The following is a 14,164-nucleotide window of genomic DNA, read 5'->3' on the forward strand; positions in this document are numbered from 1 at the left end:
CAGCATAGCAGAGTACCAGGGGACGGGCAAGAAGAGGAGTTATTGAGTCCAGGAGACAGGTCTTGTCATAGATTGGCATTGCCACTTTCCCAGTCAACTTCCAATCTGTCACCTGGTCAGTCTTTGCAAAAATATTGCTTTAATTTTGCAGATTAAGCAAAAGGGACAGATTACTGTTTCCTAGATGCCAAGTTAGGCATTTTAATTTTTATTGGGAAAAATGAAGAATCATTGTGAGAAATAGAACAGGAGCTAGTAATGTTGAGTGAGAGTGTTGGCCTAGAAATCAAAAGGTTTGTTTCCATAACTTGGATAACTGAAGTTTTCTGGAAAGAATGAAGAAAAAATTACATATAAATATATATTCATTCTCTCTAGGAAACTGTAAATATATATATAACATAAAAAATATATAAATATATACATTTTTAATGATTTTTAGATGACTAAATGACAAATGGTTTCAATAATGTCTAGTAATCTAGATTTTCTAATATGAGGCCAATTTTGGACAAAACAGTGAATTAATGCAGTTTATTGTCAGTGCCTTGAATTTCATTATTTGTTGCCACTTATGGTGTTCCTTTCTCAACTCAACCACCCCAGAACTTCGTATCCTTCTATAACCTCCTTTCAAATCTTGTTCTTAAGTACTTTGGGTCATACTAAGGCATCAATTACTGATATCAACTCAAATTGAACATCTTCCCTCGAAAATTTATAGGTGAATACATATAAAATCCTCTACTGGTACTATATTTGTATTTTTAGCAAAGATCTTGGCTTTCATTGACTGGGCAAACAAACATTAATACAGGAATAAATGAAAAATAAATGATTGGATGGAAGCATAGAGGAAAAAGAAACAACAAAGATGACTAGAAAGGCAAACTAGAGTGGAAAATGAAGGGAAAAACGAGTGTTAACTTTCTGGTATTAACCATTGGATAAGGAGAGTATGGGGGTAGATACTGGTGTCTTCCAATATTTAGTAAAATGATACCATATACAATTATGCTGATGGTTAAGTCACGCATATGAATAATAACTGCTTTCTAATGAAAAGATGCTTACTCCTTGGAAGGAAAGTTATGACCAACCTAGACAGCATATTAAAAAAGCAGAGACATTACTTTGCCAACAAAGGTCCATCTAGTCAAGGCTATGGTTTTTCCAGTGGTCATGTATGGATGTGAGAGTTGGACTATAAAGAAAGCTGAGCGCTAAAGAATTGATGTTTTTGAACTGTGGTGTTAGGGAAGACTCTTGAGAGTCCCTTGGACTGCAAGATCCAACCAGTCCATCCTAAAGATCAGTCCTGGGTGTTCACTGGAAGGACTGATGTTGGAGCTGAAACTCCAATACTTTGGCCACCTGATGCAAAGAGCTGACTCATTGAAAAAACCCTGATACTGGGAAAGATTGAGGGCAGGAGAAGAAGGGGGTGACAGAGGATGAGATGGTTGGATGGCATCACCAACTCGATGGACATGGGTTTGGGTGGACTCCGGGAGTTGGTGATGGACAGGGAGGCCTGGCGTGCTGTGGTACATGGGATTGCAAAGAGTCGGACATGACTGAGCTACTGAACTGAACTGAACTGAACTAAATGAAGGATGCGATGAGTAGTCCCATGTTTTCTTGTTCTTTAATATTTTTGTGTCAGGCAGCTATCTGTGAGGTATTATAAAACAAGTTTTCATCTAAAACTACATGTACTTATTACTAATGCTGTTACATATATGTGCATACACCAGTTATGTCTATTACATATATACAAATTGAAGCATGTGACTTAATTTAATTTAAAAAAACTAGACATTTTGCAGCAGTTAAAAGTCCTCATTTTAAGTCAATAGAATTTTAGGGGAGAAAATTTCCTTTACTTAATTCCATTATTAGGGGAAAAATTCTGAATGTGGAAGCATCTTCTGAAACTGAATGTATGCTATCATTGATAATCATATTGGAATAAAAGAGTATCTTTTATCCACCTTATAGTGCGTGTGACTAAGTAACAAAGCTAACTATACAGTATGGAAAATTTTCTTCTGCTTTCTGACATAAATTCATCTAATGATTTGCCTGGCCTGGAAAGCTATTTTTTTTTCTAAGCTTTCCTCCTCATGTCTTATTCAGCATACATTTTGAGGACAGCTGGAGAAGTCTATAATGAGTTACATTAATAACTGAAGATGGAGAATGATGGGCATTCTTGAAGGGAGGGGGATATAAAAACTGAGAATATGCAGATGTTTGGGCACAGCGAGGAGTGAATTAGTAATGAGTGTGGCATAACTAAGATCAGAGATGAAGACACAGTCAAAAGGCTGCCAGGCGATGTGACTTAGCACCATAGCAACATCTGACATCCTGGAATGCCACTGCCTTGAAGCCACACAGCACATCAATTCAATTACCCCACCTGGAGAAGAATGGGAGGAAAAATTCACTCAAACTGACTCTTGTGATTTACCTCTAGGAGAATTTTGGTGGATGGGAAGCTGTTTTTATTTAAAAAGTCAGGCAATCTAGAAGAAGCCAGCATTTCATTATATAAGAGGGTAGAGCAGAAGGTAAAAGAATTTGAAAGGAAAATTAATTTTCCACAGAAATCGGGATGGGGGCGGTGCATAGTGTAAGAATTTCACTTAGGTTCTCTGTCACAGTTAATATTTAATGAGCAAATGATGATCTCTTATTAAATCATATAAAAAATTAAGCAAAAGTTAGACTTTCATAAAATTATTTTTTAAAAGATCTTCAAGCAGTAAACTTTGATGCTCAGCTGTGTCCAACTCTTTGCAACCCCAGGGACTATACAGTCTGTGGAATTTTCCAGGCTAGAATACTGGAGTGGTAGCCTTTCCCTTCTCCAGGGGATCTTCCCAACCCAGGTATCGAACCCAGGTCTCCCACATTGCAGGCAGATTCTTCACCAGCTGAGCCATAAGGAAAGCCCAGGAATACTGGAGTGGGTAGCCTATCCCTTCTCCGGTGACTCTTCCTGACCCAGGAGCCTAACTGGGGTCTCCTGCATTGCAGGTGGATTCTTTACCAACTGAGCTATCAGGGAAGCTCAAATTTTGATCAGGCATGATATTTTCTATGCATTTTTATATATGTGTTTAATATTTCTGTTTTCTGTAATGTATCTGTACCCCCAACTCCAGTATTATCTGTCTTAATCTTATCTATTCCACCTAAAATTATATTCCTTGTCAATGCTCTGGGTTTTGTTTTTTGTTTTTTTTTATCACTGATATTTCTTAATTCCATAAGATACCACCTATGATAAGGCAAAGATCTCTTCATGCTCATTTAAATCTCATAAAACTACTGAGCCAGAGGTGAGAGAGTTGGAAGCAGATAAATATTGATTTAAGTGTAATTCTTTGTCTGTAGAAACAGATGACCATGTAGATTTTACCAAAATCGATTTTCAGTTGTACTTTTAGGCCTTTTGCAGAGGGAATGGGGAGGAGGGAGTGTTGTGTGAAGCACAGGTGGATGTGTGTCCAGAAAGAGCCCTTATTGAGTGTGTAGTGGAGGGCAGAGGGATGTGCCAGGTTTGTGCCTCTACCTGGATCCATCACTAACTGTATCCACTGCAGATGCAGGCGAGTGCATTTGTAATGGAAAAGCTCAGGCTGACACTCCTCTGTTCTGGTTCATTAAGGAGGATAAGTAATGCTCTGAGGCCAAATGAAAAAACAACCCAAAAGGAAACTCAGAAAGAAAAATGTTTTCTTTTTTTTCAGTCCCTTCAGAGGGACTGAAGAACACGTGAAAGAACATGACTCAGCACAGAAAGTGGATATAAAATAGATCGGAAACTCTCCTATGAATGAGGATTTGGGGCTTTCTGAAGTTGCATCATCTTGCCTTCAAGGCAGTCAGTTCTTTATCTGTTCCAGCACAACACGTCCAGTTACTCTCAAGTGCATCTTCTAAAGTGTCCCTGATCTTGAGCAAACACAGCATGTGATGGACACTTTTCACCTGTTGTTGTTGTTTAATTGCTAAATCTGTCCGACTCTTTGCAACCCTGTGGACTGCAACAAGCCAGGCTTCCCTGTCCTTCAACATCTCCCGGAGTTTGCTCAAACTCATGTCCATTGAATCAGTGATGCCATCCACCATCTCATCTTCTGCAATCCTCTTCTCCTCCTGCCTTCAATCTTTCCCAACATCAGGATCTTTTCTAATGAGTTGGCTCTTCAAATCAGGTGGCCAAAGTATTGGAGCTTCAGCTTCAGCATCAGGCCTTCCAATGAATATTCAGGACTGATTTCCTTTGGGATGGACTGGTTTGATCTCCTTGCAGTCTAAGGGACTCTTAGGAGTCTTCTCCAACACCAGTTTGAAAGCATTAATTCTTTGGTGCTCAGCCTTCTTTATGGTCCAACTCTCACATCCATATATGACTACTGGGAAAACCATAGCTTTGACTCTACAGATCTTTGTAGGCAAAGTAATGTCTATGGTTTTTAATATGCTATCTAGGTTTGGCATAGCTTTTTTTCCAAGGAGTAGGCATCTTTTAATTTAATGGCTGTAGTCACCATTTGCAGTGGTTTTGGAGCCCAAGAAAATAAAGTTTGTCACTGCTTCCATTGTTTCCCCATCTATTTCCCATGAAGTGATGGAACCAGATGCCATGATCTTCATTTTTTGTATATTGAGTTTTAAGCCAGCTTTTTCACTCTCCTCTTTCACTTTCATCAAGAGGCTCATTAGTTCCTCTTTGCTTTCTGCCATAAGGGTGGTGTCATCTGGTATCTGAGGTTATTGATATTTCTCCTGGCAATCTTGATTCCAGCTTGTGCTTCCTCCAGCCCAGTGTTTCTCATGATGTACTCTGCATATAAGTTAAATAAGCAGGGTGACAGTATACAGCCTTGACCTACTCCTTTTCCTATTTGGAACCAATCTGTTCTATGTTCGATTCTGACTGTTGCTTCTTGACCTGCATGCAGGTTTCTCTGGAGGCAGGTAAGGTGGTTTGGTATTTCCATCTCTTTACGAATTTTCCATAGTTTGTTGTGATCCACAGAGTCCAAGGATTTGGCATGGTCAGTGAAGCAGAAGTAGTTGTTTTTTGGAATTCTCTTGCTTTTTCTGTGATCCAGCAGGTGTTGGCAATTTGATCTCTAGGTACTCTGCCTTTTTTTAATCCAGCTTATACACCGGGAGGGGCTTCCCTGATGGCTCAGATGGTAAAGAATCTGCCTGCAGTGCAGGAGACCTGCATTAGATTCCTGGGTTGGGAAGGTCCTCTGGAGAAGGGAATGGCAACCCACTCCAGAATTCTTGCCTGGAGAATCCCATGGACAGAGGATTGTGGTGGGCTACAGTCCATGGGGTTGCAAAGAGTCAAACATGACTGACTAACAGCTGCAGCTGTACATCTGGAAGTTCTTGATTCATATACTGCTAAAGCCTAGTTTAGAGAATTTTGAGCATGACCTTGCTAGCATGTAAAATGAGTGCAATTGTGCAGTAGTTTGAACATTCTTTGGCATTGCCCTTCTTTGGGATTGGAATGAAAACTGACCTTTTCCAGTCCTGTGGCCACTGCTGAGTTTTCCATATTTGCTGGCATATTGAGTGCAGCAGCATCATCTTTTAGGATTTGAAATAGCTTAACTGGAATTGCATCACCTCCACTAGTTTTGTTTGTAGTCATGCTTCCTAAGGTCCACTTGACCTCACATTCCAGGATGTCTGGCTGTAGGTGAGCGATCATATCATCATGGTTATCTGAGTCATGAAGATCTTTTTTGTATAGTTTTTCTGTGTATTCTTGCCACCTCTTCTTAATATCTTCTGCTTCTGCTATGTCCCTACCATTTCTGTCCTTTATTGTGCCCATCTTGGCATGAAACGTTATTTTGGTATCTCTAGTTTTCTCAAAGAGATCTCTAGTCTTTCCCATTCTATTGTTTTCATTTATTTCTTTGCATAATATAGCCTAATCTCAGGAGTGAGAAAAGCTTTGCCATATTCTATGAGAAGAAAGTCAAAGATAGGGGCTCTACAGTAGGTGAGCATGGAGACCACCGTAGGAGTAGCCTGTCATAGGTCTGTGACCCCATCATAACACTCTTGTAGGCTAAATACATCCACCACTCAAGATCCAAGAGTCTCTTCTCTTGTGCCTAAAATCCAAAATCACATCTTCTAAATCAGGCTCAGGTGGAAGGTAAGCCCTGGTTTTAACCCATTAGCTTAGCTCTTAGGCACAATGCCTCTTCATCTCTGGGCATGTAAAACTAAGGAGACCTCTGCCCCAACACACCCAACATAAACTAGGAGGATGAGCACAGGGTGACATCTGATACCCCAGTCCCAAAAGGGAGAAATGGGAGGGAGGCAGTTCTGAAACGCAGCTGGCTCCGGTCCAGCTGGGGCACCTCCATCGAGGCTGGGACGGTCCTCCGTTGCTCTCAACTCTGCTCGGATCCTTCATTCCAGCTTTTGGTCATCCTTCCGTTTTCTCACATCTTCATTGAGTACTCATCAGCCTGCCTCCAGGGCTGCCCTGCTGGCTCAGATGGTAAAGAATCTGCCTGCAATGCAGGAGAGCTGGGTTTGATCCCTGAGTTGGGAAGATCCTCTGGAGAAGAGAATGGCAACCCACTCCAGTATTCTTAGCTGGAGAATTCCATGGACACAGGAGCCTGGTGGGCTACAGTTCATGGGGTCACAAAGAGTCAGAGATGACTGAACGACTAATGCACTGACTCTGGGCAGTAAAAAGTGGTAAGCTCCTGGCCTCTTTTACTTTCTTCCTCTCTGTCTTCTTCAGTCCAAGCTTAGCACTGCTTCTGTTGAAACAATTTTCTAAACAACTTTATACCCTGCAAGTCATTAGGCAAGAGTCACATCCACAGTTCTCTTTAAGATAAACCTTTCTATAGGGTGGCCTCCTGTAAATGGCTGAGGAGCAATTCCCTTCAACTTTCTTGAGGCTCTCTGTGAAGCACACCGTTTGTCCCTTGGGACTGAGGACTCTGACCTTTTGATCTTCTGAGGTTTTACCAAAAGTTTGTATCATCACATTCTTGGCCTTTTCTCTAATGCATGCTTTCCTGCCAGGAAAAAAAAAACAAAAAACCTTTAGCATCTTTTGCCATCTGGAAAGGCTAGGAACTTTTAAATCATCAAGCACTGGTTCCTTTTTGCTTGACAGTGCTCGACTTAATTTACTTAACTCCCTTCACATCTTACCATCAGCAGTGAGAAGAATCCAAGTAACATTCCCATCGCTTTGCTTGGATATCTCCTTAGCTGTGTATCCAGCTTTACCACTCACAATTTCCGCCTCCTATGCAGCTGCAAGAGGCCATTCCGTCAGACTGTCTGCCGCTACATAACAAGGGTCCCCATCCCTCTGTTTTCACGTAATGTGTTCCTCCCTTCCCCAAGCGCTCTTAAAATCCAGATTTCTATAAACAGTTTATTCAAGGAAAATCAGACTCTCTAGCATGCTCTCCAGAATTCTCCCAGCCTCTGCTCACTGTCCAGTCCCAAAGCCGACCTTATGTTTTAGGTGTTTGCTACAACAGCAGCCAGCTTGCAGAAGCCCAAACCTGTATTTACTTTTTTCTTGCTCTGTAACTAATTACAACAAATTTAACTGCTTCAGACTCACACATATTTATTATCTCACCATGTCCATGGGTCAGTCATCTGGGCAAGACTTAATGGGTGCCCTGCTCAGAGTCTCCGGTGGCCACGAAGGTGTCCCTGGGCCTCATTCTCATCAGGAGACTCCCCTGGAAAATAATCTACTTCCCAGCTCACTTGGGTTGTGGGCAGAATCCAGTTCTCAGCCGACCTCTGATAGAGATGGGCCTTCAGCAGACTGTCAGCTGCAGACCACTGTTAGGTCCTAGAGGCCATCCTCTTGTCCTGGGTCTGCCTGCAGTTCCTTGCAGAGTGAGCTCTATCAACCTGGCTGCTTCCTCCATCAACTGAGCAAGAAGACTCTCCCACTGCCGTTGGCTGAGACAGAATCTCCTATAACATAATGTCATCGCAGGAATACTAGCTCGTCACCACCTTCTGCTTCTGTTGATTTGAAGCAAGTTCCCAGGTCCCTTCCACACACAAGGGGAGGGGTCACCCAGAGCATGGACACAGGACCCCTTCCAGGGCCTGTCGGCCACACACGGCCTCTTCCGCGCTCCTTTGTTGTCATCATTTGTACTATATTATTAGAAAACAAGTACTTTGACGTGGAAGGTGTCAGCGTCCACTTGATCCGCTCTAACTACTTACCGTAGACAGGGTGGATCCTAAAAAAAATCAGTTTATCTCCCACCGTTCTTGGGAGGGTAGGGCACCAGTGTGGTTGGGTTCTGGTGAGAGCTGGTCCTTGCTGTGTGCTCACCTGGTGGAAGAGGCAAGGTCACCCTCTGGGGTCTCTTTCCTAAGGTCACTCATCCCATTCATAAGGGCTCCACCCTCCAGATGGAATCACCTCCCAGTGGCCGCACCTTGGGACTGAAAATTTCAACCTATGAACTATAGGGAAACATAGACATTCAGTCCATTGGAGAAGGTGTAAGAAGAGGGACTGAAATTTGGCTCTCCTTTTTCTTCCTTGCAACCTCTACAGAGAAAGTTGAAACTATGGGAAATGTCTGTTTATTTTCACAAGCTCAGCTATCTGTGTTGTTCCTGGGCCCCATGACCACAGGCAACGAAGGAGACCACCTTCAGTCTTAAATTTATTCAGTTACGTCACAGGCAGCACATGCTGTGAGTTACACCCTTCAGGGAATCATTAGGACACTGACTGTCCTCTGTAAGGAGGAGAAAGCTTTATTGGCTGAGAATTTCAGTTTTGAATATTCATCATAAGCATTATCTGGATAGAAGCAGCTAGACTGTTAAGCACAGCTATTGGTTATAGAAAATTAAATAATTTGGGCGTCAAATTGTGTTCCTAAAGTGTACTACCCAAAATTAACTGTCCTGTAGAGGAAGGTTGGGATTAACATATACGCACACTGTGTATGTGGAGCGGCTGAGCCCATGCGCCAGACCTGCTGAGCCCACGTGTGGCAGTAGCTGAAGTCCGTGTGCCTAGAGCCTGTGCCGCCCAGCGAGAGAGTCACTGCAGGAGCAGCCCCCACTCCCCACGCCCAGAGAACGCCCTCACAAAGCAATGGAGACCCAGCAGAGCCGAAAAGTTCAGAACTAAAAATAGTTTTCAAAGTACATAGCCAGTATGGACCCACTGCATAGGACAGTACACTACCGTATAACTCAGTATTCTGCGTGGCCTGTCTGGGAAAGAATCTCAGCAGGAGTCGATACATGTACAACTGGTCCACTTTGATGTCCAGCAGAAAGGAGCACAACTTGGTAAATCAATGATATTCCAAGACGAATTAAACAAGGACAAACAAACAAAAGATGCTCTTTAGGGACCAAGAGATTGGATTTCAGTCCTTCAGTCACCAATGATGATTTTAAAAGTTATCTTAATCTTTAGTATATTTTTTTAAAAGCCCAAGGCCAGGCCTGTTCTAGCACTGTTCTTTGCTTTTTGAAGATAAAGTGTAAAAGATCAAGAAGAGAACTGAGGAGCCTTGCAGGACAGGCTCTGGGCTGACTTTACACAGTTTAACTTCCTGCCTGGATCCTGCTAACGTGCAGGTGCTGGGGGCCCGGAGCCTGCTAGCACACCCCTCCCCGCCTCCTTCTCCTTTTCTTCATTCATCTAACCTGTATCGGGCAGCTTTGGTTCCTGGTGACACCTGGTAAAAAGTTTAACACATAGGGGTGGTACCCTCAGGTGTCTCTCTGGGAAATTTGTATGGTAGTTTCTGTGCTGTTTTTTTAGCAGAAAAGTTTCAAATCGCAAAAAAAACGTATCTTTAGCATTTTATTGTTTTGAGATCTGGTTACCAAGTGGCTCTTGGAAGAAAGAAATACCCGCCATCCCAGCTCTCAAGTGGGACTTTTGAAATCAAGGTTAAAAGTTCTCAGATATCATTGCTGATTGCTTAACCATATTCACATATCTGGCTTAAGTTCAGAAGATTTTGTTTGCCAGGAATTTTTTTTTTAATTAGTACTATTTACGTCAGTAGCAGGATTGTGACATGAACAGTGCTATTTCTTGCTCCATAGTTTTGTTTCTCTAGCAGGACCGTCAGCTGCCTGTGTAGGTTCAGGTTATGTCTTATGAGAGCCATGTTGGGCACACAGTAGGCCCTTAATAACAAACACATCCTCAGGCAGAGTGAATCTCCAATATTCTAATACCACTTACTTTTCCCACTCTTAATTGTACAACTAAATCCAGGCTGACATTGGAAACTCTGAATTTTATGACGTATTTTTCCTTTGACAAGGTGATCACTTCAATGATTCAAACTAGAATAATAAAGTACAGTACAAATCTCCTAATCCAACTTAGAAACTACAGCGTTTCACACTGTATTAACACTCTATCACTAGAACATCATCAGGCCATAATGACTAATAAGGAAGGCATTTCCTGGCAGCTAATGACCAGCACAGGGGAGCTGACTCTTGACACAAGGCCAGCAGCCCACGGCCCAGCTGGCTGCTCCCACAACCGGATATGCCGGGCCTCCCTCAAAGGTTACAGTGTGTTTATTTATAAACTGTTAGTATAGGAACAAGGGGAGGAAAATGAAGTCATGGTTAGGTGCTGTTCAGTGGGAAGTACCCACAGGTGTGTTATGGCGCTTAGCCATTGTAATTGGACGCCCCAGATTTCTCTTCCTCTGTCTGGGTGACAGCTAGTCAACACTGAAAACTTTGAAGATGACGTGAAGTCTGCTTCTGGAAGTGCACAGGCTGCATAAAGGTAAGACCAGCAAAGGCAATGCAGCTGGCACTTAGCATTGACAGGGTGCCAAGGCCCACGCACTAGTGGGAAGGAACCCTCCTTGCCAATGCAGGAGCTGGAAGAGACGCAGGTTCCATCTCTGGATCAGGAAGATGCCCTGGAATAGGAAATGGCAACCCACTCCGGTATTCTTGCCTGGAGAATCCCATGCAGGGGAGCCTGGCCGGCTGTAGTCCGTGGAGTCGCAAAGAGTCGGACACCACTGAGCATGTGCGAGCTGGATGTCAATGAAGAACTCTTTGAATTGGTGGATGGATTCGGCAGAGTGGCCCTAAACCACAGGAAGGAGCACGCACAAGTGGGCGAAAGCAGCTTGCCCCGGATTCATAAGTAGTCCGCCACGGAGCTTGGATTTAAGGCAGTGAAGTCCACCTCCAAATGCCTTTAAGGCGAACCACTATTCTGCATTATCTTATCTTCAAAACAGAACAGAAACTATTAACAAAGGATGAAAACCCAAAAATTTCGCATGTCCCACACCATATTATGTACATATAAGATCATCTCAGATTTTTCAATAAAAAATATTTGGAAGTTATAAAAATGTTCTTCACTTATGTAACACCCAATACGTGAGACAAAACAAACAATTTTTTGAATTTAAAAAGCACATCATTGATGAGGCTGTTTCCACAAGGTGTTTTCTGCAAGGTGTTTTCATCTCACCATGAGAGCTTTTCCAGAAACCTACAGTGACAATTTATAAGTAGGGATAACGAGGAGAGAGACATAGGGGACACAGGGCCGTTTCCTTTCCAGAAGGATCTCCCTTGCTGTCTGAAAACTTGACTCTTCTTCTAGCAGCGCCATCCACGTATTGCAATTAGCTTAACAAATTCCAGTTACTGAAATAAGAGCTCCCCAGAGAGGCAGGCTGGGCTCCTGTAGTGCCTTGCGTCACGGTAAACTCGGCTCCAGTGAGCTTTCTTTTAATATCTAGCTAGTTGTAAGATATCGCCATGGCTTGTCTAGTTGTAAACGATGTTTGGGACATGACTTGGTCTGAGCTATTTCGGAACGTGAGAAGCTGTGTGGCCTTAGCTGTCGTGCCACCGGACCACAGGGGCCTCCCCCAGGACCAGAAGGTGGTGGGGACCCAGAAGGGAGAGTGGGGAGAGCCTCTCAGGTGGGCAGCATCGCGGCCTTCAGGTGCGTTTTCTTTTGAGATTCAAGATATTCAGACCCTTCTCTACTCTTGTATAGAGTTGAAACATTGTTTTAATTGCTTTACAATATTGTGTCAGTTTCAGATGTAGGACACAGTGATTCAGTTATACACACACACACACACACACACACACACACACACCAACCTAGACAGCATATTAAAAAGTAGAGACATTACCTTGCCAACAAAGGTCCATCTACTCAAGGCTATGGTTTTCCAGTAGTCATGTATGGATGTGAGAGTTGGACTATAAGGAAAGCTGAGCGCTGTAATTGATGCTTTTGAACCATGGTGTTGAAGGAGACTCTTGAGAATCCTTTGGACTGCAAGGAGATCCAGCCAGTCCATCCTAAAAGAAATCAGTCCTAAATATTCATTGGAAGGACTGATGCTGAAGCTGAAACTCCAATACTTTGGCCACCTGATGCAAAGAACTGATTCATTGGAAAGGACCCTGATGCTGGGAAAGATTGAAGGTGGGAGGAGAAGGGGATGACAGAGGATGAGATGGTTGAATGGCATCACTGACTCAATGGACAAGAGTTTGAGTAAGCTCTGGGAGCTTGATGGACAGGGACGCCTGGAGTGCTACAGTCCATGGGGTCGCAAAGAGTTGGACATGACTGAGCGACTGAACTGAACAGAACACACAAATATGCATATATATATTCATATATACATATATAAACACATATAGATACTATGTATAGGTATATACTACATATAGTAAGTCATTCAGTCATGCCAACTCTTCGTGACCCCAGGGACTGCAGCCCTCCAGGTTTCTCTTGTGCTTGGGATTCTCCAGGTAAGAATACTGGAATGGGTTGCCATTTCCTTCTCCAGGGGATCTTCCCAATCCAGAGAACAAACCCAGTTCTCCTGCACTGCAGTCAGATTCTTTACCATCTGAGCCACCAGGGAAGCCCCATATAGTATATATCTATCTGTATAGTATATATCTATATATATTTATATGGTTGTTGTTCAGTTGCATGAACATACTACATGTTGTATGTATCAGTTCAGTTCAGTAACTCAGTCGTGTCTGACTCTTTGCAACTGCAGCAGGCCAGGTTTCCTTGTCCATCACCAACTCCCATCTCATCCTCTGTTGTCCCCTTCTCTTCCTGCCTTCAATCTTTCCCAGCATTAGGGTTTTTTCCAATGAGTCAGTTCTTTGCATCAGGAGGCCAAAGTATTGGAGCTTCAGCTTCAGCATCAGTCCTTCCAAAGAATACACAGGACTGATTTCCTTTAGGATGGACTGGTTGGATCTCCTTGCAGTCCAAGGGACTCTCAAGAGTTTTCAACACTAGAGTTTGAAAGCATCAGTTCTTTGGTACTCAGCTTTCATTATAGTCCAACTATCACATCCATACATAACTACTGGAAAAACCATAGCTTTAACTAGACAGACCTTTGTTGGCAAAGTAACATCTCTGCTTTTTAATATGTTGTCTAAGTTGGTCATAGTTTTTCTTCCAAGGAGCAAGTGTCTTTTAATTTCATGCCTGCAATCACCATCTGAGGTGATTTTGGAGCCCAGAAAAATAAAGTCTGTCACTGTTTCCATTGTTTCCCCTTTTAGTTGCCATGAAGTGATGGGACCAGATGCCATGATCTTCCTTTTATGAATGTTGCATTTAAGCCAACTTGTTCACTCTCCTCTATCACTTTCATCAAGAGGCTCTTTAGTTCCTCTTCACTTTCTGCCATAAGGGTGGTGTCTTCTGCATATTTGGGTTTATTGATATTTCTCCTGGCAGTCTTGATGCCAGCTTGTGCTTCATCCAGCCTGACATTTCTCATGATGTACTCTGTATAGAAGTTAAATAAACAGGGTGACAATATATAGCCTTGACGTTCTCCTTTCCCAATTTTGAACCAGTCTGTTGTTCCATATCCAGTTCTGAGTGCTGCTTCTTGACCTGAACACAGATATATGTATGTAGTATATATCTATGTATAGTATATGTGTGTATTTGTATATCATATATATGTACAGTGACTAAACAAGAAAAATATATGTGTGTATATATATATATTCTCTTTCATATTGTTTTCCCTTATGAGTTGTTAGAAGAGATTGAGCATAA

The sequence above is a fragment of the Muntiacus reevesi genome, chromosome 5 (assembly GCF_963930625.1).
Source record: "Muntiacus reevesi chromosome 5, mMunRee1.1, whole genome shotgun sequence".
In the NCBI taxonomy this organism is placed as follows: Eukaryota; Metazoa; Chordata; class Mammalia; order Artiodactyla; family Cervidae; genus Muntiacus; species Muntiacus reevesi.